This window comes from Catharus ustulatus, chromosome 2 (assembly GCF_009819885.2).
Source record: "Catharus ustulatus isolate bCatUst1 chromosome 2, bCatUst1.pri.v2, whole genome shotgun sequence".
Classification (NCBI taxonomy): Eukaryota; Metazoa; Chordata; class Aves; order Passeriformes; family Turdidae; genus Catharus; species Catharus ustulatus.
In genome coordinates this window covers 7367726-7393007 of record NC_046222.1, presented here as the reverse complement: position 1 = coordinate 7393007, position 25282 = coordinate 7367726, and the positions used below count along the sequence as shown (strand labels likewise).

Genomic DNA, 25282 nt, shown 5'->3' with positions numbered 1-25282 from the left:
TTCTTTTTCAGATTCCAAACTCCTCCAGGTTGCATTGTAATGAGATTCAAAAGACACGCCAGAAGTGAGTTGAAAGCACATTTGGCATTTTTAAATATGCATTCAGATAAACTCGATAAATCTGTTGATACACTGTTATCTGTTGCTCTAAACAATACCCTGACATGTTATTCTTTACAGAAAATCTGCCATTAAACACCCTGCATTTTTAGTAAAATAATGCAAAGTGTTCATCAGGGACTAACGATATATGAATGTGAAGAAGCTTTTTCTCCACAGCAAAAGTATAATAAAGAGCAAAAGTACAAAAGACAGTAAAAAAAAAAAAAAAAAGAAAATGCTAAAGAGGCAATAAGTAATGACTTCCATATTGCATGGATTGAAACCTCACCTGTTGTGAGGACATGACAGTATTAGAATTAGATTTAAAAGAGGAAAGAAAGACAAATGTTCTCAGAGAAGTATTGAGGTTCTCTTGATTGTATAAATACGTACTTCTGTGTTGAAAGCTCTCTTTGTGGCAATGGCATCTTTATATTCAGCAGGATTGTATCACCATTCACATCACACAGAGTGTTTTACTAGGTTTTGTTCTCATTAGCTCTGTGCAAACAACTCAACTAAGAGTGAGAACGCTGAATCCTATTCTTTCTTGAGCATTGTTTACCAGATCTCTCACTAACTTCCAATCAGTTCCACCTCTGCAATTTTATTGAAGGCAATGATTTTCCACAGGTATTGTCATATACCATAATTAGAAAGCAGTCTCAGTTCAGTGAGACTTTATTGGCTTGACAAGCCATACATAGCTTATAAGTGTGTAAGAGGAGAGAGAACATTGCCAGCTCTGTCAAAAATCAAGTAACATCCATCTAGGAGAAAGTGACTTTGAGCCTGAGCTTTGAACTCCTGTGCTGCCTGTCAATATCTGCAGTGTATGGGAATTAGACAAGCTTCCCTCATATGTTTGTGATCACTCAGGAAGCTTCATATTCATGCTTCATGTTTTAGGACCCAGTTAAAAGAGCTGCCATGTAAGTTCTGATTTCATATTCTTAAGCACATTTAACACGTGATTTTTTTTCCTAAGCACAGAGTGCATTCTATTCTCTACCATTCTTTTGTTGTTTTGTAATAACCCTTATGAGTACTGATAACACACACATAAAATTGTTGTTCTGCCTCTTTGTATTTTGGTTAGCAAAGCAGATAATCTCAGCAACCTGCCTGAACATTTACTGTTGCACTCCAGTACTCGCCTAATGTCAATGACAAGCCTGGGGCTCTTGGAAGGAAAATTAACATCTCAGTTAGATTGTCTGCAGGGATTTTCTAAGAGCTTCTCAGTACCAGGTATCTCTTTCCTATTGTTAAGGAAATTTCCCTGTGTGACCATTCACGAGGCTCTCTGGCAGCCACACTCCCAATGTCACAGTCTGTCACTGCTGGGATTGTCACCCCTTCACAGGGTGGCTCCAGTGACCTGGCAGGTCCCTGCTGGACTCCCTGCACTCCCACTCAGTCAGACCAGCTTTCCCCACCAGATCAAGCCCAGATTTCCATGGCAGAGTCTCACACACCTCATTCCACAGAGCCATTTAGCCATGGCACAGTAACACAGAACCAGCCTGAGCTGGTGCCCCAAGGAGGGACCCTGAGCAGAGCAACCCCTGGGCTTTTACCCCTCCCAGTCCACGCACTCCAGCCTGGCTGTTCCTGCTGAGCCATGGAGCCATGGGCTCCTGCCATGTCCCAGTGTCCCTCACCTGGCTGTGCCACAGCTCCCTGTGCCCTTTGCTGAGCACAGGGGGGCAGCTCACAGCCTCTTGTCTCAGGCTCCCACCCAGAGCTGCTCCCCACAAAATGAAGTCTTGCCCTTGCTGTTACAGTTGCCCCACATATTTCTGACCGATTTAGATACTTCTGGGAATGTGGATTTCATCAGGAGTTCCTTGATGAGACTTGGCAATGGCATCACTGTGAAACATGTTGCCACTTAAATCCTCATTATACTCACTTTTGCTATTGACATATGTCCCCCTGTACCCACTTTCCATATGAAATAAACCCAGATTTGAGTAATTCCAGTCCCATGTTTCTTAGCTTGTTCACTCAACTCCATGAAACAATCTATCATTATCAACATAATGAAATACCATCCATTATTACCTTCCAGCTACATCCTTGTTGTCCCACTGCACTCTTCACCTCCTGGGCAACCTTGTGGACAATTGCATTTTATACCCTTTAAGTAAACCAGCCACTCCTTCCCATATGTACTTCTGATCTTGTAATCAAATGGAAGGACCATGAACTCCTTTCTCACATTTGCCCATTCAGTTGCCTAAAATGTGGTTCCTTTGTGAATTTACTCCTACAGCACAGTTGCCTCAAGTGGTCTCCTTGCTCCCATACTTTCTTCTGACTAGATTAATCCCTTATCAGTGTTTTCACCTTTGCAGCTTCTTTATTTCTATTTATTTTTTTTCCAGCTACAAAAACCTCCAGATGATTAGCTTTAGTTAAAGCCCTATCAAAAGTTGTGTCTTCCTACTGGTACTTGCATATATTACATTCATTTGTATTCAGTTAAAAATACTTAAACACATATGCATTAAAACCCTGGAGACTTGCTTTTGAGAAAGCAGGCTACATCCACGCCTCAAATACTATGGCTGTGCATCAAAATACACACACAGAGGCCTTCCCTAGGTTTCAGAAAACTCTGAATTTCCTAGAGTCATAATCAGCTGCATGAAATCATTATAATACTATAGACTTTGTCAATGGACAAAAGGGACACTTACTTCCAGCAAGGCAAACTTTATTTTTGAGCTAGGTAGATCTGGAATAGTTTCTGGTTCAGTGCTCCTGATTTCAGATGCAGATTCCAACAGTTACCTCTCTAAAGCCCTAGAAAAGCAATTTTACCTGTTTATTTCTTTATGAGACTATTACTCCATTTTTGCACTGAAAGAATTAGGTGTTTCAAAGCATGCCCTTACCATGGAAATGCCTTATTTGTAGAAAATGATGGTGTAACCTCTCTCACCTCTTTCTTCTTCTGCCAGTTCCCCAAAATCTCCAAACCCCATATGCCATCAAAATGCAGGAGAAAATTGAATGGGAGATTTACAAATCTGTCAAAACAGAAGAGTAGCAGTCTGTCAGAAAGTCAAGAAGGAAAGAGTTGAGCAGGTAATTTACCCTTACAGCTAAATAAATAAATAAATAAATAAATAACATGAGTAAATCAAATAAAAAGCCAAACTCTCCCTTTCCATAGGGAATATATCCCTAAACTTTTTTAAAAATTAAACTTATTGGCTACAAGGAAAGAAAAGGACAGTCCGTTTATAACATAAGCCATGAAAACAAACAAACCAAGCCAACCTCACCTCCTTCCACTTGCAGGTTTCCTGACCCATCCAGCTGCCAATCCACTCTGAACACCCAGAGCTGTGGGACCCTCCTGCATCCCAGGAAGCAGGTGAAACCTGGCAGCTCTGAGGGAAGCAGGCTCTGATACAACCCTTCCCCACCTGGATAGCTGCTGCCAGTCATCTCATCACAGGCATGTGAGGAATGGAAAGTACCAGCTCAGTTTGCCCCTTAGAGGAATAAATAAAGTGTTTACAAAGTTCTCTGCAAGAAAGTATTTTCTGACAATCATTTTTCAGATGATGTTAAAAGTTTCTTTCAAATTAAGTGGAATGAAGGATTTGAAAAGAGGAATAAATAATACTTGGTCAAGTTTATAAAAGTAATGAACAAAGAAGTGGTGTTTCTTTCATGAAATGACAGAAAGTTGATACTGTTCCTCTAGGTCTTTGCTTTTATTTTCCTTCAAAGTAGGCTGAGATGCAAAAATAACAAAAATTTATGTAAGATGAAAACCAGAGGAAATTCTTTCCACAAAGATCTAGTAATTTCCTACCATCTCCCCACTTAAGAACCTGAACCCTTTTTTATATATAACTTTTATGTCCTTAAAATACCTTTTTCTCCTTGTAAAAGTCAATCACTTCTCTAATGTAAAATATGCTTAGGTACAGCAGATTGTTGTGTAAAGTAACACTGAGTAAGCCAATATATTAAAATGGTTAGCTAGAATTTTCTGCTGAAATTTACAGAAAAAAAAGCAGTATTGGTAACCTACAAAACCTTAGGTACATATTCTGAAATCCCATATTTCAGAGTAATTCAGATTTTAACTCTTCATCCCTCATTAAGCTTCCTGTGTATTGAAAGATGACCTGCTCTTCACTGATCCTGGAAACAATTATGCACATGCTCAAGTTAATATGCTGTAAGTAATCATTGCAATGACCCTTTGTGCATATAAAATTAAGTAGGCATGAATATCCTAGCAAGTTGTAGGCCACAAGTTTTATCACACAATTTCTTTTTTAGTCACTTTGTTTAGATTGGTAATGAAGAACGGTAAGAGAGGACTTTGTGAAACATGGAGAAATCAGAGACAACAAATTGTGTGAGTCACCAGCATCGCCTGCCTCTTTCTACAATGTCCAGGCAAACAGTGATTATTAAGATTTCTTCCATTTCTAAATAAATTGTCATCATGGCTAAAATGCTGCATTAAGAAGTCTCTGGCCATTTCTTTGTGCTTCATCAGGAACATACCAAATTCAGTCAATGTCTGCAAACATAGGGATCTCCTTGCATGAAACTCATTGCACACAGCCTGAGCAGGACCTTTGGAAGAAAAATGGTTCTGTCTCTCCTTGTAAATTCACCAGAAAAAGACCTGAAGGCTTGGCTTCAGGTTCCTGAGATAGATGGCAGCAAAGAGACCAGCTTGCAGCTTGCTGGTTTCGTGAGTATTTGGAAGCTTGGATCCTGCCAGAAGGGAGATTAATCACAGGGAAGTCTATGATGCTCTGCAGCACAAACACTTCTAGTGGAGGAACTTATGTGTCAGGAATGCAAATTAAAATACCTGTTCTCTACAACAGCTATCAGGTAACAAGAAATAGTGTTATAAAGAAAAAAAAAAATGTGACAAAGAAAAAGAGCAAGAAAAGTTTCCCAGGAACTTTTGTAAAGAAGAAATAAATGACACCATTCCTCACTTACTGAAAGACATAATGGTGACTGGAGAGACTGAGAGAAACAACAAGGGACAACAAAAAAAGAGAAAAGAAGCAATGCAAAGGAGCTACAAACTTAGTTTTTCAGTTTTGAAAGGCATTGAAGTGTGGCCCTTTTGGCTTATTTGCAAATCATGTAGCAAACACAACAGAACAGTGTGGAAGTTCAGCTGTGACTCACCGTGTATGTAGATTGCACAAGGACTTGATCTTCTTGAAATAGCAAGGTAAAAAGCAACACTTCTATGAAAACAGGTAGCTTTGCATCTGTATCATTTTGCTTAAGTATCCATTCAAGTCTTCCATAAACTTGTGCAAACAGAATAGACACTCTAAAGAATAACAGACATCAGATCAGAACTGAGTGTCAGTTCTTGAAATGAAGAAAATTCTTAAAATCAAGGTTCATTGAAAGCAAGACTCTTAAAGGCTTCTTAAAGATTCAAGTATGTCTTTGTTACAGTCCAATCAGAAGAAAAAAAGAAAAAAACGTTCTCCATTTTCCTCTTATTTACCCTTTAGAACTAAGAAAAACTGCCTCTGTTTTGTTTCACCAAAGAAGAGGGTGGAATTTTGTGCATTTTTGCATGATCAAAGTATGGGGCTAGAAATCCCCAGGCTCCATAAAAACCCTCAGGGATAGAAGCATTCCAGATCACTCCCACACAGTTCCCTGCTGTGAGCCTTCCTCCAGAGCTGCCTGTGCCTTGTTTTTAACAACAAATATTTCTGTGCCTAGCAAGTCTGGCCTCCCCATCTTAGGATCCTCACCTTCCCATCTTCGTCATTTTCCACAAGGCAAGTCCCTTTTTACAGGAAGTAAATAGTTAATGATATTTCCCTGTCTTCTCCTCACAGCCTTCTTTGTCATCCAAAGGCTTGGAAGCATCTCCTACATGTGGCAGCAGCTAAGTATGGTCTAATTTAATGTGTGAATTTCAGCTCATTCTTATTCAACAACAGTATTCAAGCATATGCGAGCATTTCAGCTTGTGGGTAGGTTCTCCTGGAGTCAGTGGGGTTGCAAACACAACTTTTATGTCTTGCTGGATCATATTTACTTTGGAGTGGTGTCCTTAGTGCCTGGCCATGGTGTGAGCAGCAGGAGTCAGCTCAGCTCTGAGCAGCCTTTTCCCTGATGCACTGAGCAGGGGATTACATAGATAGGCATATATGCCTGTGTAGACACATGCACAGATATAATATATGTATATTTGGGATGCATATACATCCCACACACACTGCTTCTGACAAGATATGAACAATGCAGTTCTGCTTCCAAAGTCCCAGCTAGTTTTACATTAAGAGATCACCACACTGGCTCAGATGGAAAAAATGCCACCAAAAGCTTTCAAAGTCTAGCCTGATTCACCAGATTTATTTCAAAGACTTTGGCCTCAGACACAAGGCCTTGGTTTGGACACTGATAGACTTTCTGACAGACACCTGATATGGACACTGATAGACTTTCCCTACTTTACAGTCCAGCCCTTCCCAAACAAGTTGTTGTTGTCCTTTGAGTATCTCTACCAGCTAACTTTGTTCTCCTGTCAGGGCCAGGAGCCTGCTGTCTCCTCCAGAGCTGGCTGGCAGCCTGGCTGCCTGCTGCTGCTGCCTGGGAGCCTCCAGGCAGCCTGTGTTCACCAGCTGCCTGTGCTGCCTGCCAAAATCCACGAGGGAACCACGTGCCACTGGCTAACTGGCACGGGAATCCCGGCTGCCTGCCACCCCCTGCCCAGCCCCAGTGACCTGAGAGTTCCATAAGATCTGCTTCACCAGAGCTTCCTCTGCCAAAGCTTTCCTAAGCCCTGCCCTCACTTCAGCCTGTCCCTGAGACCCTGGACATCCAGAGCCAGCAGCCACGGCTGCTCTCGTTCCAGCGAACGCTGGGGGCTGCTGGGCACTGTGCAGTGGTAACCCTGGTCTCTACCAAGCAGCTCTAGCACTGCCCTTCTCCTCCAGCAGCTTCTGAGCATTCCTGCCCATTCCTCCCTCCCTCCCTTGGCTCTTACCCTGCGTGCTGGGTTCCAGTGAGTGACCCTCAGTCCTGCACACTTTGGCCATTCGATCTCCCCGGTTCCTCTCTCAGGGACAAGGCAATGGCTGCTGCTCACCTTTGCAGGGACTGATGAAAACCTCCACCTCCCACCACTGCTGCATTCCTCTTCGGCTTTCTTGCCCCAGAAACCTCATGTATCCCAGGTGTTGTCCATTCCTTCGCATGCTTTGGGCACTTAGAACACAAAGGAAGGTCCAATCTGTCAAAGGAAGGGCAGCCACTGCTATTGCTCTGTGACATTTGTAGCTTCAGCCCTTGCCAGATGATGCAGAAATACTCAAACAGCTTCTATAACAGTAGGAAAAAAATTTCAAAAAGTTTTAAATCTGTTCTACACGACTACACATGGCACCAGCATTATTTATTCTAATAAACTGTGCTCGTATTTAATGTCATGCAGAAATAGAGTCTGCATATTGAAATGCTTGGGGTGATCTCTTGTTTCCTAGTCAGTACAGGAAAGTGCTACAGTAATAACAGTAACAATTCCTCCTTTCTAAAGAGATGTTTCCAAGCCTAGATGCCCTGGAATCCAGATTCAACAGTTTATCTATGCCCATGTTCCCTGGGAGAAAAGCATTTCTCACTGTTCCCATGGCATGAGTTGCCTGTGCAAGCTTCTGCAAACTTGTCCCTTGTGCCTTATCCCTGAGATCCTGCAGAGGAGATCTAGAAGGAAGGATTTGCACTTAGCTATTAACATTGCTTCTCAAATTTTTAACCTGAAGCAAATGTTTAATGAAATATGAAAGGGATGCAAGAGCAAGCAGAGGTTAATGCAGAATTAATTTGTCAAAAGAGGATCAGAGATGCCAGGCTCAACTATGAGGTTAGCCATGAAAAAGCTAATTTCAAAATAAAAAATAGCTAAGGCAGGAGAAAGAGGTGTGTAGGAGAAGGAGGAATTAAGGTAAGAAACAAATAAAGGGAGAGGCATATTTGTCCTCAGTAGTCTTTTATCTGTTTCTATGATTTCTCATGCTCTTGAGTTCTAAGCCAAGATCAATTGGGATTAATCAGTTGTATAGAAAACACTGAGAACTCATTGCAGGCTTTTAGGGTTTAAATTTGTTTATTGAGCACAATTTGGTTAGCATCAGGTGCTGAAGTTACAGACACCAACACTAGCATAGAAATTACTTTATTTAGCTCCCAGTTGGTAGTTTCTATAGCAACTGGGTCCTATAACAGAAAGCTGAGTTTCTGGCACATGAATACTGCTGCTGCTAGAGATTGTTAATACTGTATTTTTGGAGCACTCAGCTGTTCCTTAATTTTTTCTCAGCCCAAACCCCCCTTTTTCTGAGTCTTTCTTCAGCATAAATCTGCCTGTTTAGTCATAATTGAAATTGTACCTTTTGCTCTTAACCTTTCTTTTTTGGCTGTAACAGAAACTTTATTTTAGTCCAGAGTCAGCTTCCTTGGAAGGGAAGCAGAGTGCCCTGTCCTGCATTCTCCTACTGGGCAGAGCTGGAGGGAGAGGACTGGGACGCTGAAATTGTCAGGAGTGTCCAAATCAGGTGCCTCTCCTGGACCTACCACTACTAGTGAATTTATTCTTAGGGCAAATTCTGTGGATGTAACTCTTGTCCCAGATTCTGAGTGCAATCACAGCTAAACCTGAACCCAGCTCGTGCTTTTAGGTAGGGTCACAGTAAAGCTGTGACACTTGGCTTGCAAAGATTAGAGATCTCATTGCAATTGCTCTTTGTACTGGAAACTCATGGCAGAGTACCACCATTAGGTATTGAATTCCAGCTGTCAAATTCCTCGATGCACTTTCTATCTTATCCCTACATTATTGAGCTGTGCTTAAAAGCTGTGGGAGTACTCCATAAAGAGAATTGTATTACTGCAGAGTGAACATGTTTCTTTTACCTGTAAGACATCTTTATTTATACATCTTTCACAACTGTGAATCAATAGCCTTTCTTAGCTACTAGATTTATTTCGAGGGGACACACTCCAACATTTGTATGAGGGGTTGGATGGAGATGTAAAACATTGTTAGGAACAGAAGTAGGTGTCTGGTTGGCTCAGCAGTTAACAGTCATTTAGAGATTCCTTTCTTGGTATGTGGGTGGTGTTTTTGAGATTTGTTTTTGTTTAGTTCTCATTTTTGTTCCCATTACTTTTCAAATTGTCATTTATCGATAAAAAAATGGCAAATTGAATCATTAGATATTTATACTCTCTAGTACTGTTTTTAACTTACCTGGTTTAATTCCCTCTACACCAAGAGAAATATATTTTCTTTTCAAAATCCTCTGAAGATGTCCCTCATGCTGTCCTGAAGACCTCTGTCCCATGAGAAAAAGTGCCAGCTATCTCAAAGCTACAGAAAACACAATCTCGTATCAATGAAATCCAAATTTAAATTTGGTGACTGAGGCACAGAATAGAACATATGTTTTGAACAATAGCTTCAACCACCTCCAGGCCACCAAAACCAGAATTCATTCTTGTGGTTCTTCACACATGGCAGAGCCTGACTTGACAACTCAGGCAGCAGCTCCAAGAGGGCAGAGAAAATAAACACTGCCGGATGACCTGGCTGTGGAGGAGAGGTGTAGGAGCACTGAGGGTTGTGTGGGCTTCGGGGTTTTGTTTTTGCAGAAGGAAGAAATACAACAAACCTGCAGTTAACTATTATCAGGTCCAGCCCTGGTCTGTGTTGGGAAGTCTAGGTGGCTGGGATATTGGCTTTTTGCTTCTTCTATCTTTCCAATGCTATTCACTTTGGCTGTCTCTTATCATTCCTAATAGGGGCTTTTGCTTTTCCATCTGACCCTAATAAAATGGGATCATCATTGCTAAGGTTTACAGGATTGCTATTTTAAGCACCAGCAGTTTGAAAATACCTGTCTGAAGAAGTGTTTTTCTTTCTCAGAGCCCTGATTTTTGATTCCCAGTCCTGGCATGGTCTCCCTGTCCTGAGATATTGATCTGAGGCCATGTGTGGAATGCTCCAGCCTGTCAGGGGTGTCCCATAAATCCAGGCACATTCTGTCTCTGGCATTTCATGTCTCTTGCAGATCTCTTCCAGGCAATTTACATCTTGTTCTCTAAATTCTTAACATCTCACTGCTGAGTTGCTGGGAGGGCTTGTTTCAGAGAAGGAAATCAGAACCCCAGAGAAACTGGTGTTTCCACACAGCACTGAAGGCAACAAGAGCCTCTGGGAGACTGGTGGGAAGATTAAAATGCTGGAATCTGTTGCCTTGGAATCATTCTCCTCGTCTCCAGTGAGTCATCCAGCATCACAAGCAATCTGAGCATGACCTTCTGCTGCTCCTCGTGCCCAGAGAGCCACACAAACCCAGCAGAGGATGTGCTGCCACCATCTTTTGGCAAAACACTTCTCCCTGCAGCACTAAAGGTTTTCATTTTCTTCTGTTTTGCCTTCCCAGGTTTCTGGCTTCTCTCTTAACAACCTTTGAAGAGTTTTTTTTCAAAATGGCAGCTGCAAAGGTCATCTCTTTTTCTGTTTCTTGCTTGCTTGGAAACAGGAATCGTGCTTTAGAATAGAGATGCCAGGCAGCTTTCCAGAGCATAAAAATCCAGTAACTTAGCACATTGTCTCCAGCTGTAAAAAAAAACCTGACCAAGAAAAAATAAATTTAAAAAAACCCAAACAAACAAACAAAAAAAAAAAAACCAAAAAAATTAAACAGAAGGGACTGAAAAATGGTGAGATTATGTACTGATTTGACTTTTCTGTATGTGTTTTTTTTCCTTAAACATAAATGGGTGCATTAACTATATTTTAAGTTTTCCAAGCTAGATATAGTTATTGCAATTATATTTTAAAAAACTAGAGGAAGTTCTCTTTTTAGAAGAGAAGGAAATAAATAGTAATTGAATAGCTTCCTTCATTAAGACACATTCATTATTTTTTGCCCATTTCAGGTCATCCTTATGCTATGAAACATGAGATTTACCACATAATGTACATTATTTAGGAAAAAAAAGAAGTAGTTTACTAGATGTGTTAATTCCTTCATGTAAGTCTACTAGGAAAACACTTCTGTATAGATCACAGATTAAGAATGCGTATTTTATGAGAGTTTCCAAGAAAAATCATCAGTGAAACACTGTGAGGTTAAGAGTTTGCTTTATCTTAGGCTGTATCTGAGGATACTGTGTGGCTCTGCTTAGAGTAGATAACTTCCAACTTTGTTGTCATTTTGTGCACACAAAAGCACAATGGTTCTGGTTATTATCAGTCATCTTATACTAGGAAAAAGCAATAATTCTGACTACTTAAAATAGTTATTTAGCTCAAAAATGATGATAAAGATAAACACTGGAGTTTATTCTGAAAGATGCCACATTTTATTTATGAGAAGAGGTAGAATCTAGTTTTTGCAGCTACAAATTTTATGCAAAAACTTAACTGTGAGTATGTGATTTGATGGGAATGTAATGTCACTCATCCAAAAATAACCCTCAAAACTATAAGAAAGATGTTTAAAAATGTCATAAAAATTCTCTAAAAGGAGAAGTTGAGGTACTGAGAGATTATATTATGTATTTTTCAAAGAATGCACAATTTTTTCCAAATTAAATTAATGAGCTTTTTAAAAAAAAAATAAAAGTTTCTTTTGTTACAGTGCAACCTCACCAAAACTGAACTAAAACTAATCTAATCTTAATTTTAGTGTTAGTATTTACACAGAAATTATCTTTGTGATGTGTATTACATTTTGGGACTCTGGGGTAGTGGATGAGCTCAGCATGGCTCATTTTAAAAAAAGCCTATTTTTTATCTCTCTAATATTCTCAGCTGTATTTATCAATTAGGAAAACCAACAATCTCAGCTGATTCTAGAGTATGAGTGCACAAATTTTGAAGAACTATATATATGTACAAATATATAAAACGTAGATAAATATATAAAATAAAGATTTACAATGGCACTAAGAAAATATAAACCAGAAATAAAACCTGAATGTGGGAACAGCAATTCCACGTTGAGTTGGAAATTAGTGAAGGCGAGGGGCATTATTGACAAAATTAGAGTAGAAGAAGATATTTTGTTGAAAAATCCAAAATATTAAAAGTCTGTTGGCTCTCATTGTCCTGCTGCAATCATCATGAAATGTTACTTGGAATTAAACTGCCTACTTGGGCATGCCACTTCCAGTGCATTTTCTCAGTATTTTCAGTATTGTGGAATTACTGACAGCTAAAATATTGTGGAATTGTCCAATTTAGGCAAATCCTGTGCTGAAGATGTTGACCTTTTGAAAATTGATTCCTTCTGCACATTGGGTTTTACTTCCCCTATCTTGTTTTTCCTTTAGCAATTATTCATCTTTTATGGCTTCCTACAGCTAAAAGCCTCAGCAACAGGAACATTTATTCAGAATCAGAATGGAAGATCTGGTACTTTTCTGTACATTAAAGGAAAAGAAAGTTCAATTTTCCTTCTGAAAAGCACAAGAAAGGCCATTACACAAGATGTAAAGACAGAGAGAAAAAGGGGCTGAATTCCCAAAATATTTGATGGCAGAAGTAATAATAGCAATGAATGAGGCCACATAAATGATTCATGAGACTCATTTTTTTCCTATTGTTACTAAAAAGAAGCTCAATATTACTCTGAAAAAATGCTTTGTTGGTGATGTAAAAAGAAATCAGTGTTTGCTATCAATTACTTTCATTAACACTGGGCCTTTGTACACAGTTTTAGAAATATATTTTATAACAATATAATTTTGTAATTTCATCCCTACTGTGCTTTGAGCCTTCTGAGGCCCACAAATCTCTTTAATACCTCCACTCTTGCTGATAATAAAAAGTCTTGTGGGTGTAGTAACAGCTAAAAATACAATAGTAAATGATTCATATATCACCATTTCAGAGGTCAAAATGGGTAACAAAGAGACCACAAGCACATAAAATAAACATCCTACTGTAAAACAGAGGCAAGCTGTAGCTTCAGGATGATCACTTTGAAGAGATGTGCCTCCTTTAAGGACATTTTCTTCTTTAGTTTGAAGGCTGTTAGAAATACCTGAACATATGTTCTGAGGCAATGAAATTTCAATGGGATATTATTTCCTTTTAAACACCAATCCTTAAGACACTGACTTGCAACATGAGACAGCAACAAAAAAGAGTCAAGCTAAGATTCATACTTAGCAGAGAGATATAAGGAATAAATGGAGCTAAAACTGCTCTTTTTGATTTTATAAACAATGTGTCATTAGAAACCAATGAAGACAATAAAGAATGGGATTACTAGGCACCCATTTGAGAGATTTCAATCAATATTTAAATAGTTTTTGAGAATTTAATGTAAAACAGGGAGCTTTCTCAAATAAGCAATCAAACCAGCCCATTATGGCTGTAATCACCATTATGCCTGGGTGTTCTCGTGCTTTAGAATAAACTGATTGAGGAAATACTATTGAAGTGGCACCTCTGGCACTCACCTTTCTATTGTTTATGTGTTTTGGGTTTTTTTTTTGCTTTTTTTTTAATTACTGTATATTATCTTGCTTGCTCCTCAGCTTCTAAATATAATACATCCTTTCCTAAATCTAGTTATCAGTAACTGAAGGGAAAAAAAATAGAAAAAAATACACCAAAACATAACATTCATGATAAGGGTATAAATATGTAAAAATTACTGTGAATTAAATTAGGTCAGCCTCACTACTGAAATACAGAGATTGTGCATCTGTGTGAATCATGTCTAATTACTAGTAGACTGTAGAGATTTGCTGTGAACAATTAGTCTCAATTTACCATAAAAACTTGCTACTGAACCTTCAGAAACAGGAGCTAGTATAGGACCTGTTGTCCATTTAGGCCCTGCAGTTAAGACACTAAAAAAATGGGCATCTGAGCAATATGTGCTTTAAAATCATGCTGGGGTTATAAACTTACCTGATGAGGTTCAAAGTTTCTATGGAGAATGGCATTGCAGACATTTGATGAAAGGAAAGAAGCATGAGAAATCCTTGCCTCTTTCAGAGAAGCCAGAAAGTTTAAGCAACCTTATTTTGATTAATCAGATGAAAGAAAACACTTGCAGGCAGAGAGACTGATGTAGGTTATACCCTCACATTTCCGTGGAACATTTTGCGCTGCTCTGTCATGAACAATTTTCTAACTCGACAACAAGGGATCCAACACTGGTTTTATAGATTATCTGTAAGAAGGAGAAATGCAAACCACAGTGAAAATAAAAGGATTCTACAGTATTCATATTTATTTTAATTTTTTTTTTCTGTGAGGCAACAGTTTTACCTGCCTTTTTTTAAGGCAGTGTATATACTGAGGAAAAGGGATGAAAATAAATCAATAGATGGAACTCTTGCTTTGAAAGTAGCAAATAGGGCAAAACTATGTGCTGTTATAATGCTAAGGGAAATGGTAAGCAGGTTTCAAAGCAGGAGAGAAATGCAAATTTGACATCTTACATAACTTCCTACTTTGCACATTAATATTAAAACTGTATAACTGTGATGCAAACTACAACCACTGCTGGGAAGAGGCACTTCCTATCAGGGATAATTACATTGCAAAACCCCCTTATTTTGTGCTCAAAACTTCAACCTTCACACCATAAAATGTTCTAGTCACTGTACTGTCCTGATGAATTCTCAGTTTGGATGAAAGTGGTCTTCTACAGAAGTCTTCAGTTCAGAGAGATATTTACATTTACCTAAACTGCTGAACCACTGAAACTGTCTCTAACAGCCACTTTTACCACTATATATGCTGAAAATCTCCCCCATCAATAGATTGTCCTACCTTGATGCCCTCAACCCTAAAATTTTAGGATAGCTCAAATATGTATTTGAAGTGAATATCAATTAAGCATGGAGGAACAAATTCAAGGTGAATGAGAAGTCACAGAAACTTTTATTGTAACTACAGAAACTACGATCAGAGATCACAGAAAAGTTTCAAATAAAAAAAAAATAAATAAATAGAAGGGGTGATTATAGAAAGGATAAAGCCAAGCCCATATCAGCAATTTTAACTGACAATTTACATGCAGCATACCATTTTAAACACACTGTATATTAGGTTTTGGACTTCCACAGAGCCAAGAAGTCAGGTAAATGTCAGGTTTAGTGCCTTGGAACCAGGTGCTCAGCTCTGTGTAACAGCAATCCAATGTACTACACAAAAAATGTGACAGCCTCTTAAATGTTTGCTTTTGGCACTGAAATGGCACTGCTCGGAAAAGCTTGGAATCATAGAATATCCTGAGTTGGACGGGACCCACTCAGTTCACCAAATCCAACTCCTGGCCCTGCACAGGGCACCCCCAAGAATCACACCATGTGCCCGAGAGCATCGTCCAAAGCTTGATAAGAATGTTTTCCCCTGGAAAATTATACAAAAAGTATTTCATGTAACACAGTATTTTGCAAGATGTGCCTGCCAGAAGATGTGGTTCATTTGCTCTGTCTTTCCATTCTCTCTCTGCTAGGACTGCCTTTTCCAGGAAACACAATAATGTTTCCATTTGTTAAAGGAAGACCTCTAATTACATTTCAAGTAATTGAAGGAACTAAAGTAATACTTCTAATGGAATCTTTTACTTTGGATAAACAAAGTCAAACAGCATAAGCTTGTGGCGGGGAGAGAAACAAATTTTTGTTTCTATAGACAATCCCTCATTAGAAGCACCCATTTTTAATGAATTCAAATCTAATCCTTTGTCTTGAAAGCAATAAAGCTCATAGTTCTAGACCCTGTGGCCCAAATGTCCCAAGCAGTATTGATTCATAAGGCCATTAAGAACCCAAGTCCCTTAATGGAGTAAATGGCATCTTGAATAGGATATCTCCTGTGTGTCTTACCAGAAAATACTTGTGTAATGGCCTAAGTTATGCTGGACATAAGGGGCTGGATAATGGAATATTGTATTAGGACATAAATATGTAACACAATTTTAAAAAATTACAGTCATGTCCAACCACATCCCATTCCCATTCCTCACCCCTGAATTACTAGAAATTGCTAATGCTATTGCAGCTATAGTTGAAAAGAAGAAATATCTGGACATGAATGTTACTTACACCATCCTTGATCATAATTTGTAATGTTATGCATCAGTGTTCAATATCTACAGAATTGAACTTTGAAAACAGGAAGGTTTTGTGAAGAGAGAGACAGCTGACCAAAAGGAAGAAAAAAAGAAAGCAGAAATTGAAGGTGGTGATCCCATCTACAGTTTTAGGTAAAACTACACAGGCATAAAATGTAAGTGTCAGGTATTAGCTTTTATTGTTCATTTAACAGAAGAAGGAATTTGGAAATGGAAAGAGATGGCCATTAGTGAGCAAAGTAGTCAGCATCAGAGACAGCTTACTTATGGTAGACAAAGTATTGTGTACCTAGTCCAGTTTAAAGTTTATGACTGAAAAAATAAAGCATGAATTTGCAAGAGAAGTCCAGAGACTGAATTAGCTAATGCCGGGAGGACTTTCTGTGCTATTATTAGAAATAATGTTGATATATTTTCTGTTCAAGGTTGAATATAAATTTGGTAAGCCTAATTCAACAATACAAAAGCAAAAGGAAGTATTGCTTTAGCTATTGAACTTAATGCCTAGAAAATTATTTAAAATATCTGAAACCTCAGTTAGAGATCCCAGATCCGAAAGGCAATACTAAACAAAAAATGTTGCTTTAAAAAAAAGCTAAAAATTCTAGATGCTTCCTCCGCTAAGAGAGCTGCACTAATTTACCAGGTTAGTCCATCAGTTTGCTAATTAGAACTGACAATTTATTCTTTCAGAGGAGCTGGGCAAGAGAATCACTGAAATCTAGCCACAGTTTCCTATTTGGAAACAACCTGAGTACACAGAATTTAATGGTCAGTTGTTTGTTCACACTCTGATAACCACCATTATCATAATAGTAAACATTAAAAAAGCAATTTATCTTCAATAGCTCTTAAGTCATAATCAAAAGTGACAGCAGTAGGATTGCCTATGAAATCAGTTAAAGAAAAACTCATGTTGGTTAAGATGATAATCTTTATGAAAATTTCAACTGATGTCAATGAAATTATTTGCAAAGTAAGTTATACATGACAGAATATAGCCTTTCATAGAAACACGAATAAAATTATAAAACTCTGTCTTTTTCCCAAGAGATAAAAAAAAAATCAAACCCAAGGTAACACAAAGAAAAAACCTGAGGTGATTTTATTACTAGAGAACTACAGACTATAATAAAAATCATAATTTATTTTATATACCAGAATAACACAACATAGTGATAATCATGACTACCAAAAGTGCAAGGTAATAGGACTTAAAAAACTTTAAGCAATGTTCGCTTGAATTCTGCTCTGAGAAAAACAAATCCTGTGGGTTCAAGGAAGAATGAGGCAAGCCTGCTCTTCCAAGAAGAAAAATAACAAGCAATCTCTACAAAAAACCACCGAACATGTGGCTGAACATTTAAATTATATCATTATAGTCATGGATAATTGCCAGAAAACAATGATTATATGAAAATCAGCATATATTTTCAGGCAAAATTCAGGCCAACTTTGTCTCAAGACACTTTACACCTCATTTTCTGCCCTGTTTATCTTTCAGAAGTGCCCTTAGTGCAGCAGTAAGTTGAAAGAGAAGGAATGTATGTGTTACACTTCTGAAGGTACTGGGAATCTCCTGGGAAATATCTGTTCTCAAGAGACATCTCCAAAGAGCAAGATACTTTGTCTAAACTTGTCTAAAGGGGTTTAATTAGGTTAATTTCAGTTTTAAGTCTTAAGTCAAAGGCTCATTCCCAGTTGTGAAATGTTTTTACCAGCCCCCACTGAAAACATTCAAGTTGCTGCTTCCTAATAGCAGCATTTGTTCCTACCCAAGCACTGCTGTGGCAGACTGAGAAATTACAAGATACAAGTGGGAATTAATATTGCAATTAAAGGTTTTGAGTTTTGAAAAAGATTAAATAAACAGATTTAATCCACATTTTTCTTAATTGAAAACAATTAAAAAGCAGAAACAAAAATTAAGGCAAACAATCTACAAAATTAAGAACTGATGGCAGCCAGAATTTGTCTCTCAAAGGGGACCAAGTACATCAAGAAAATTACTTCAAAAGGTGAATTGCAAAAAAAAAAAAAAAAGATAAATTAGTAAATGGAGATGTGGAATAGAAGCAGAAGGAGACTGGAAACAAACATTACTCCTATTGGTTTTAGATGTAATAACTTAGATCATGGATTTGTTGCTTTTGTATACAGCAAGGAAATATTGCCTCACTTTAAGTAAGACAAATATGGAAAATAAATGAACTGTAGAGCCTGGGAAAAAGCAGTAACAAGAAGTAATTTGTTGGTTGGTTTATATTTTGCACCCCTAAGAGTAGCATTATCTCACATCGGTACCAAAAATCACTTTGTGAGGAGTGTAGAAAATAGTAATGGGGCAAATTCTAGGCAGAAGAATAGGAACTGGTTAAGACCATCACCACAAAATCAGAAGAAAATACAGTGTTCAACCATCCTGGCAGTCCAGCACTGTGTAAGACCAAGGAAGTAATTGTATTCCAGGAGACAAAACTTCTCTGACTCCTACCACAGAAGTAAAGGGAATGACAATTACCAACCAAACTGACTGCAAAACTGAAGTACAGTAAAATATCACCAAAAGTAGTTTCCATCTTCATATCTTCTTCCACTTTTAGAATTCTCTTACTGTCTCTATTGTGTCATCCCACAATTGAGGCTGTTTGCTCACTGCAATGGGGAGTCTGAGCAGCAGCAGTGCCTGATGTCTACAACATGCTGAAGATGTTTACCACAACAGCAGTGTAACAATCCCTTCAGGTGTCTGACTGGAGTAAACCTGATTAAAAACTGGTACTTACATTGCATAAAATCCTTAGCAATGCTGAGGTTTGTATTATGTCAGGTAGGAGATGTAATGAAGCACAAATGGGCGCAAATTTCAGACTCAACCATGTAATATCTTCCTAGGTAGAAAGTTAAAGGTAAGACAGAGAACCAGGAATGTTGGCCCAGGTGGGATGCTGGGAGCAGGCTCAGAGGAGAGCTACAGAACACAGGATCTGTTAAGCAATAGAGGAAAAGGACAGATTCTGTTAACAAGGCAGTAGGGGGAGGAACAGCAGTACTAGGAAATTATAGTCACTGAAAAGTCCAGTTGTCTTTACTCGTAGTCCATGACAATCTGTGCTGATTTGAAATCATGTTGATTTAACCATGCATCTTAAACATAAGTAATTCTGCAATATGAATTAAAATAATGGAATGGTTTGGCTTAGAATGCACCTTCTGAGCTCACCTAGTCCAACTCTCTTATCAGGGGCAGGGACACTATTGCTTTTTATCTTTTTATCTTTTTTCTCTTCAGTTAGAGTTGGGAATAAAAGCATGAGAGATAGAATTTCATGTTTGGACTCAGATGTTTATTAATTCTTATCTATATTACAGTGAGTGCTACAGCACTTCTAGCTAACAAGCTAAAAATGGTGAAAAGGCAATGTATCTCGCTCATTACAAAGTCTTTTAAGGTTTAATTGTTCAATTAAAAACTAACACCTAAATTATTTTTACTTTTGACTTAATGACTAAACACCCATGACCTGCAGTGCATAATTTTTTATCCAATTAAAAAGTACCACCTATACCCAAGAAGAAGATGAAGAAGAAAGAAAACCTCTGCCCTAAAACCTCCATCTTGCCTTATACCTATTACAATATTTTAACCCTAAATTCCAAATCCTTCACCATGTGACATTACACAGTTTTATTCAAACTACTACACACTAGTGATTCCATCATTCATTTAGTTCTATCATTAAATTTTGGAAGCCTTCTCCAAGGCCTCAGGTCAAAAGCAGTGCTCTTTTAAGGGTCAATGCCTGACAGCACAGAAATTTCAAAACTCCCTGTTTCCAGGGTTCCAACAGAACACCTTCCATTAGACCAGGTTACTCAAAGCCCCATCCAACCTGGCCTTGAAAACTCCACATGATGGGATATCTACAACCTCTCTGTACAACCTGGGCCAACATCTTAACATCCTTATGCTAAAGAATTTCTTCCTTATTTATGCCTACTCTCTTTCAGCTTAAAATCATTGCTCTTTGTCCTGTCATCATGGACCTTAGTAGAAGTCTCTCTTTATCCTCTTATAAGCCCCTTTATGTATTCAAAGGCTAAAATGCTCCTATTTATATACTTCAGGCATACAGCCTCACTGTCTGACCAATGATTTCTTCCAAACAGTGTTCCTAACTCTGTCCAAATGTCACTTACAGAAAATTGAGCTTGTGAGGGCCAGTGCTACACAAGAAAATGGCACAGTATATATATATATTTTTTAGCTTATTGATTTCTGCTAAGAGTTCTAATGATATGCACTTTTTATGTTTATGAGTTCTCTTGGTTATCTCTTTTCTCTTTAGATCCCTGACTCTATTAGCATCCATAATCATACAGTCATCAGGCTTTTTAGCCATTCCAATGATTGTTCTGTAAAAACTGCATTAAAATACTTATGCTGTTGATTTTTTTTTGTTTGTTTTGTGTCAGAAAATATCTGAAAAACCTTTTAGTTTTGCTCTGCCTGCAGAATGACTTTCACTTAAAAGGAAAGTTTAAGATATATTTCAAAGTTTTAATTACAATCAGAAGTTTTCCATTTTATTTAGAAAAGTCATAAGAACAGGAGTTAATGGCTACCTCAATTTTTCAGTTAAATATAGCAATGACATATGCATGCATAAATGTATAAGATATACAGATGCTAGAAATACTAATTTATCTATATTTTTCCCCAGTAGAGAACTACAATCTGTTGAAATCAGGAAGGGAAAAGGACACACAGAACCATCTTTCATCTGCAAGGAACAAGAGGGAAAAATCCTTTGTCAATACCTGAGTTTGGTAAATTACTCAGATTCATTCTTAGGTGTTACAATGCAAAGTTTCTGCTCCTCTTTCCACCTACTGAACCCTATTCAGTTCATAATCATAATCAAGGGTTAATCCTCTTTAAGTAGCATGGCTAAGAAAAGACTTTCCAATGGCTGGGTTGTAATTCCCAAGGACTCTCATCAGTTTCAGACCTTTTCTTTTGAAATCTTCGTTTTGTCAAGGTCTCTCAGCAGAAATCTGGCAACAGAGTTGCTATCACAGAAAAACAGCAAAAAGCTTCAAAACCCAAACAACACTGGCATACAAATTACTACTTTTACAGCATAAAAAATTAATAGTAACTTCTAATGATCTTTTACAACCAACTACAGTAAAAAATGCCACCATATAATCATTGCTTGTGATCAGGCTAAATTTAATGGAATGTTTACTGTTAGGGCAGCCTAAAATCTTGGATGCTTTTCCAAGTGTCCATGTTTTTGGAAAAAAAAATAACTTCCTAACAACACAATACAATTTCTCCCTGCCATAGAACCTTTATTTCAATAATATTACCAGAATTCCCTAGATCAAAACTCCTAGACTGTTCTGTAAGATGGAATGTAGTGTTACTACACTCCAGATGCAGCCACTACTGCTACAGTTTGGAAGTCAGATTATATGGTGTGTATCCTGATTAAAAGTAAGGACCATTCCCTTGCAAAAGATAATGCATCTCCTTAAATATTTATCTTTATAATATACTTAGGGAGGACAGATACAGAAATAAGTATGGTGTACCTAAATCTCAGTTAGACAGGCAGAGTTGGTTGTATTCTGTGACTGAACATTTCAATAACACAAAGTGAATAAACCAAAAGGCAAACTCAGAAACTGCCTTCCCTAGTCCTGCTAGATTTCCCTGCAACCTTGCAAAGCTCCTCATGAAGCCTCACATCCAGCTAGACTGAAAAAGAGCAGATGACAAGCTCCTCAATATCCAGCCTGCTGGAGTTTGGGAAGAATAAGGTGCCAAACAAAATTAAGTCAAATTTCCTAGCATCACAATAGAAAATACACAACTGCCAAACTGCACCTCTCAGACAAGGCCCTGCCACAAACTATTCAAGTGAAAAAGGAAGAGATGATGCTTAATTCTTTACCATGTTGTGAGGAGGAGAGAAAGGCTGACTAAAACAGCTGAGCTTTTTAAGAACACCGATGAGATTTACGCAGCTTTACACTTCCACGTGGGCCAGCTTTGGAAATTTGTGTTGCTTAAGTGGCTGGTGCAGAAAGCGTGAGAGAAGAGTTGACAACTGAAAATGATCTGAAATAAAGGGTGCAGGAACACTGAGAGGGACAAGCTGGCCCACAGCTGTTCTGAAGATGATGTCTAGTTACTCCCAGTCCTCAACCTGTCATCACCCACACCATGTGTTAGTTGTACATACAATATCTTTGTTTTGACATTTTGCCTATTTGTCGACAAAATCCAAACATCTATCTGAGGTTCCTCACCATTTAGCACCTGCTAAATGGACAAGGCAATGAAACTGTTCCAGGCTTGGCTCCTTCCACCAGCAGATAACTCTCAGAAATGTCTGATTGAGTTCTACAATTTCAGGTATCTCCATATGCCATCATACTACCCTTGAGCACACATGACACCTGCTGAGCTTTGTGCTATAAAACAGCACTCTGCTGAGCTGCAGCACAGTCCTCATATTGTTTCAAACAGTTTGAATAGAAAACAAAGCAAAAGCAAAAGGCACACAGAGTTTAAAGATGACTTTGAGGCTGAAAAATGGGGATTCAAACAACGCTGCCCTACCTGGATGCAAATAGCAGTTTGTATGTTGCCACAGGTTGGCAATCAGGAATGCAATGTACAGTATTACAAGGTCACAGCCACATCAGACACCAATGTTACAGAGATATCCTGTTATTTCAGGAGTCAGAACTGCTTTTTTTTTCAGCATACTAATTCAGTGGTGGTTTAATCTTTTCAGTCTGGCTCAGGGCTATCAGAGTGCCTGCACTACTTTATGTTCTTAATCGAAAAAATATTTCTCCAGTTAACACAGATTTGCAGTAAAAAATAATAAAGAAAAACAATAGATGAGGTCCAGAATGGAGGAATTCTTGTGCAAAACTTCAGAATTTTATCCCATTCAAAAGAAATTTACCTTGATTTTGATGTTTCTCCTGGTGAGGTTGTTGTAGTAGTGACATCATAGCAGTGTAAATCCTTGTGCTGCCCTGGTCAGGTGGGTTGGATGCCTTAGCCAAAGCCAGGTGGGGTGAATTCTGGTTGTTCCTCACACCCTTGGCATCAGTGCCAGACAATCCTTCCTTAGTTCACACAGGTGGGATTGGGCAGGAGAATCCTCAATCCATCTCTTGAATTTTGCTGTTTACAATAGGTCAGAACCAGTGGGGAAATACTATCTTCAACAAGTTGGGACAGTTCTGTAAAACCCAAAATTTGGTTTGATTTCTCAAAGATCCATCATACTGAAAATGAAATTTTTTTTAATTTGGAAGGGAAAATATAATTAATGGCTAATTATTTTCTAATGTCTTTATTGACTTTAGAAATTTTAGTCTCAAACTAAAAGAATTACATCCACAGTATTTGTTTGCAACAATGCAAATATTACAGACCCTCCTTTGATTATGTTGCTTAAATAAAATTCTGATACGTGTATATTAAATAGCTTTTTTATTTTGTTTTTTATTTCCTATTGAAAAATATGTGGCTTGCTGAATTGGAGACAACAGATTGGCTGACTTTTAAAGCATCTAGAAATATAAAGAGAAAATTCTGTGCCGATCTTTGGAATAATGAAAAAGGAACACTCAATAAAGAATGAGAAAAGCAGTAATATTCACTATGAAAAAGTCAGGTTCTTTCTTTCACCCAGTGAAAATAAATATAAATTAAACTAGAAAATGCTGGTTTATATAATCAGATATATGTATCGATATTAATGATATGTATCTGAAATTATTGGTGCATGTTTTAAAGCACAGATCTACAGAAGGAAGGAAAATCTGAAATAATTACTTTTAATAAGTTGAAACACCCAGAGACAAGAAATTGCACAAAAAACTATCTCCCTGGGGATAATTTTATTATTTTCAGCTTCTGTTGAGAATTCAGTGAACAGAATTTTCTTATATAGTTTGTTCAGTTTTAGCTGATGTACTGTGAAATTTTTATATGTATTCTAAAATGGAGCTACTTGAACAAAACAACATATTGATGCTATCATATTTTGTAATGATTCTGTGGTCCCATGACCAGAATGAATTAAGAAAACAAGTAAAATGTCAAGTGCTTATTGTCTGAAACTTCCATGGGAATTAACAGACCTGAATTTTCCAATAAATATTTAAGGAGCCTGAAATTTGCACACAAATACAAATACACACAATTCTAACTCTACACAAGTTAGCCAAACTTCCTTTAAATTCTTTTGGCAACTTATATGAATAAACTGATTTTTAAAATGAAAGAATGAGGAGGCAATGAGACTGAGAAAATGGAAAAGAAAAACCTGTCTGCATTTTCTTCCAAACCTTGGAGTTATACAGCATTTTAAATAATCATTCAAACACATGGGAAGGTGTTTCTCTATTCTAATGTACTGAAAAAAGTCTATCTGTAACTAGGTAATATAAATTCCTATTTCAATGATACTGGAGTATGATGATTTCCTTCCTGATTTTGTATAAATAATAAAGGACTGCTATGAGGGACAGTTTTCTAGCAACTAGCTCAAACAAGAATAGCAAATAACACCATCTAATCTGGAGAGAAATATTTCTGTTCTGAGTAGGTGTTTAAATTTTTTTAAAGATCAGTTTGCTTTTATTATAAGATTCAATTTTTGTGCATTTTTTGAATATATTACTTCTTGGAAGATCAAAAAAAAAACCCCGATTTATATTTATAAGTCTTTCATCTGCACTAAAATCCACAGACACAAAGTTGTTATGCTTTTTGACTGAGACAGGTTTTAAATCAGTTTATGCTGAATCTTAGCACACAACGATTTATCAAGCAACACAGTGGGGCTGTTATAATCTACAACTGTGCTGACAAACTCAGTACTGCAAAATACAACTCAATTATTTAATGCTTTCCAATTAAATTAAGATGCTTACTATCATGATGAAAAATGCAGCAAATCCATCCAGATAATTTCTTCTACAAGCTCCAGTTCAGT

The 25282-nt window shown here is 37.7% G+C and overlaps 1 long non-coding RNA gene across 1 annotated transcript in view; it reads right to left on the bottom strand.

Moving 5' to 3' along the window:
- Positions 1 to 3585, bottom strand: part of LOC117009922 — a 67311-nt gene extending 63726 nt beyond the window's left edge. Inside the window, exons 1-2 of the long non-coding RNA XR_004420559.1 lie at positions 3399 to 3585; positions 3006 to 3140 (exon numbers count right to left, since the gene is read on the bottom strand). This is a non-coding gene — a long non-coding RNA (uncharacterized LOC117009922). The remainder of the gene's footprint in view (positions 1 to 3005; positions 3141 to 3398) is intronic.
- Positions 3586 to 25282: the final 21697 nt, after the last annotated feature.